At 35.0% G+C, this 4,497-nt stretch overlaps 1 non-coding gene across 1 annotated transcript; it reads right to left on the reverse strand.

Annotated features, from left to right (window-relative positions):
- Positions 1 to 3,830: 3,830 nt before the first annotated feature.
- LOC141709923 (small nucleolar RNA R71) lies at positions 3,831 to 3,937 on the reverse strand. Its single transcript, XR_012570475.1, has one exon. It is a non-coding gene; the product is annotated as a small nucleolar RNA R71 (small nucleolar RNA).
- Between the last annotated feature and the right edge of the window lie 560 nt (positions 3,938 to 4,497).

Genomic DNA, 4,497 nt, shown 5'->3' on the forward strand with positions numbered 1-4,497 from the left:
GATGGATTTAACGGTAGACACGTTTTTGAAATGGGGATGTAACTTTAACCACCATTATGTTAATTTGAAAATACGATCAATTTTTTGAAAATACGTGTACATCTTTGACACATCCATGTAATTTGCTCTATTTTAAAATTTTAAATTAAAATTAAGTAAGAGAACATTGAACCATAAAATAGGATATATAATATATAACTTAGGAGTTGGAAGTGTTAGGAGTTTGTTAGGTCCCGAAGTATCGTAGAATGGGGGGTTGAATACGATACTCACTAAATTAAAAAATCCTTTCGAATCTTTTGCGGATATAAAATTTAGTGCTCGGTTAGTGGTTTCGTGTTCTTGAGGTGAATAGTATTTGAGAATATAAAATGAGGAATACAAGATATTCGTGGAAATATATATCCGTATATAAATCCGCGAGGGGTGTTGCTACACTCCGGTAAATAAATTAACCGACTCCAATCTAAGAACAACTAAGTTCCTAGCTTCTACAAAGATCAATAAATTAAATCCTATACAATGTTCTAGCTTTTGTTTGTCTAAGAAATTAATTAATGGGTAACAATTATAATGCCCCTATGAATATACAAGAGTTAAATCAGGAATTATAATGTTACTCCAGTGAGAAGATTAACGGATATAAATTTGGGTGTATATCTCTCATGTCTCTCTTTGCTTCAATTCTTCAGCTCTCTTGGGAGAGAAGATGAACAAAATAATTCTTTTATTGCTAAATTCTTTTGCGGATTGTATAGTCTTTATATCAATCCAAAAATGTGTGACTGAAATTGAACCACATAATTTAATTGATTGTTCAACAAAGATGTGGCTGAGGAGTAAGTTGCGACAGGTACATTTTCTTGCAACTTGCGACCAGAGAGAATATCACTTATAATTATTTCCACAAGACCTAATTTGCGACCAAGGATGTGTAACTTGCGACCTTGAAATCAACTTGTGACTAGTAAATAAACTAGTACAAAGTTTGGTTTGTTTTTCTTTTTATTTTAACAACTTGCGACCAACAACTTTACAAGTACATTACTTGTACTTATTTCCATTTGTAAACAAAACATGGCCGCCCTTTTTCTTTCAATTTCTTTTTTGTTTTCTTTATGTTTTCTTTTCTTTTTTCTCCTTTTTTTCTTTTCTTTTTCTTTTTATTTAAGTTTAAATTCTAACTAAATTAATTTATAAAATAAACTTAAATATAAATTATATAAATAAACTAATTCAGATTTATAAAATAAACTTATTTAAAGTTTATAAAATAAATCATTTTAAGTTTATTAAATAAATTATATTAAAGTCCATTAAATAAATTTATTTAATTTAACAATCAAACTTTGAACTAGGCCACTCCCTCGAGCTGTTTAGCTGTACCCCTGCGCACCTCTTCTCGTACTTTAACAGATTAACGTTCAATCCAAGTACGTTCCTCAACTTAACAATTCTTCTAAAAATAATACCCAGATTCCGTTCACGAGCTGTTAACGCCTAGTGCAACTGGTCTGGTTCACAGACGATTAACCCTGATTCAGGTCTTCGTATTATAGCCTTGATTACATTGTTAAGCTTACAACAACTTTATCGCTTCAAACACTGACTGTCAATAAACAACTGTACTTTCACTGGAATCATTTCTGGTACTTTAGACAAAGTCTTCATTACTACTACAATCTTGAATACTTCATTAATTGTTCTTCACTCACACTTGAACATATAAATGAACTCTTGTTAAGTGGCATTTATGTCCACTTAGAATGATCTATAAAGGTTTGAATTGGTGTTTTGTACTCGAGTTATTTGTGTATTTGATGTGTTTTGTAGTGTTTTTGCATTTCAGGCATTAATACAAGAATCATGAGATTTAATATTGTTTTAGTGCTAAATTGGTATTAGGATGGTGCTCAGAAAGATTGCTTGAGGATTGCCAACTCAAACCAGCCAAGAAAACAAGAAAATAAAGATTTTCCAGAAGGTCAACGCGCCTGCACTGTAGTAGCGCGCGGCCGCGCCAGAGTACAAGAAGACAGCGCGCCCGCGCGCGCCCCGGGTCGATTTTCAGGAATCATGTTTCCACTATAATTCTGATTTTCTGGACATCTAATCTGCATGGGCTGCTATATAATGACAACTTTATGTCGTTTTTCAAGAACAAGACGTTCTAGAGCTTAAGGAGAAGGCGTAAGAAGACCGTATAGCACAATTCAACGAAGGCAAAGAGGATCTAGTTTATTCTTGTGATTCTTTGTTTTAAGTTGTAATCTTGGATGCTAGTTTTCTTATTTGTGAACCTATACTCTTGTTACGTACTTGGTTTATTATTTATTCAGTATAAAGACTACGTTTATTATACCATGTTTTCATCGGAACCCACGTTAATGATGAGTGTGATTATGGGCTAATCGTTATCGTGGGGTTCTAGCGGATTTACTTATGGATTTCTTAGTTAATTTTTTCAATACCTTAGTGTGTGGTGATTGTATGATAACCTAGTATTGGTTGTGCTTATTCATCTTATGAGCGTCGCGAACTTATACGATAGCGTGTTAATCTCTATTGAAGCGAAAGTGAATATATGGGTTTAGAACTTGCCATGCTAGCATAGGTTCATGTATTTGATATGCATGTTTCGTTGGTAATTTTAACCATCTTACTTGCCCTATATAATCATGATAGATATTGTGCATTAAACCTTTATGTTGTCAAATTCTATAGACATATAGGGTCTTAATATAAATGGTATCTATTCAGCTTCTATCTCTTTTGTGGATGTCTGATAGTAGGGTAATCGTACAACGAAAGTTGGCATTTACTAGTTTCGTGTTATCTGATTAGTGTCATCACCATTACATGCTAAGGTTGAGAACAAAGAGGCTATTAAATGAGGTAGTAATGAAGTTAGAATTCCATATTTGTGTCATATAGTAATCAATCCTTTTAATTCTCTTAATTAATGTTCTTTAGTATAATTTCTAAGTTAATTGTAGTTATAAACAATCTCAAATTGTTATTCGTCTTAGCATTGAATAATAACAATACCAGTGTTGCATAAGTGCATTGATTGAAATTAACCTAAACCAGTCTTTGTGGGAACGAACTAGTACTAATTCTATATTACTTGTGATCGCGTATACTTGCATGAATATTAGCGCGTGTTTTCGTCCTAACAAGTTTTTGGCGCCGTTGCCGGGGACTCGGTGTTAATTTTTAGTTTATGTGTTTTTCCTCAGTGGTCGTTAAAGTTCATTGACTCAAACATTGTTACTTAGTCCCTTGTCGTGTTTCAGGTACTCTAGCGAGCGTGTATGCATACGCGTTCTCGGTCTCGTAAGAGAACACTGGATCAAGCTAAGGAAGAAGTTGTAGTAGCTAAGGAAGTTTTTGAAGAAGTTCTGGTTGAGGAGAAAGTTGAAGAAGAAGCTCTTATTGCAATGAAAGAACCAGAAGCGAATACGAAGGCTTTAATGGATTACTCCCAACCGAAGATTAATGATATTCAGTCTAGCATTGTCCGACCATCCATTTCGGCTAACACCTTTGAGATCAAGTCGAGCACAATTCAGATGATACAGAACTCAGTTCAATTTGGGGGTTCTCCGACAGAAAACCCCAACATGCACATCAGAGATTTCATCGAGATCTGCAATACTTTCAAGTTCAATAGAGTTTCTGAAGATGCTATTAAATTGAGGCTTTTCCCATTTTCTCTGCGGGATAAAGCTAAGTGTTGGTTACATTCTCTACCACCAGGGTCTATTACCAAATGGAAGAATCTTTCTCAAAAGTTCCTAACTAAATTCTTTCCTATGGCGAAGACTGCTACAATCAGAAATGCACTTACTCAATTTTCTTAACAATCTAGATAATCTTTATGTCAGGCTTGGGATCGCTACAAAAAGATGCTTAGAAAGTGTCCTCACCATGGGATGCCTGACTGGATGATCATTAACTACTTTTATAATGGATACTTTTAGACCCTTGCTTGATGCAACATCAGGAGGAGTCTTATGGGCTAAAAGCTATGATGAAGCTTATGAATTGATTGATCTAATGGCTGCCAATGAATACCAGAACCCAACTCAGAGATTACCTCAGAGCAAGGTAGCAGGAATTCTGGAGGTAGATGCAACTACTGTTATAGCTTCTCAGCCTAAGGCTTTGACGATGAAGGTGGATTCTTTGGCTAATTGTGGAGTTATTCAGATCACTAGTGTTTGTGAGCTTTGTGCTGGTGCCCATGAGACAGAGCAGTGTACTATTTCTAGTGAATCAACTCAGTTTGTGAGCAATTTTTAGATGTTGTAGCAGCCTATTCCAGCCACCTATCATCCCAACAACCGCAATCATCCTAACTTCAGCTGGAGCAATACTCAGAATGCGGTTCAACAGCCTTATTACCAGTATGCAGTAAAGTAATATAACCCCCTGGTTTTCAGCAACCGCAATATGCACCGAGATAAGAACTCCATCTGTAACAATCTAATGAAA

This window comes from Apium graveolens, chromosome 2, assembly GCF_009905375.1.
Source record: "Apium graveolens cultivar Ventura chromosome 2, ASM990537v1, whole genome shotgun sequence".
Lineage (NCBI taxonomy): Eukaryota > Viridiplantae > Streptophyta > Magnoliopsida > Apiales > Apiaceae > Apium > Apium graveolens.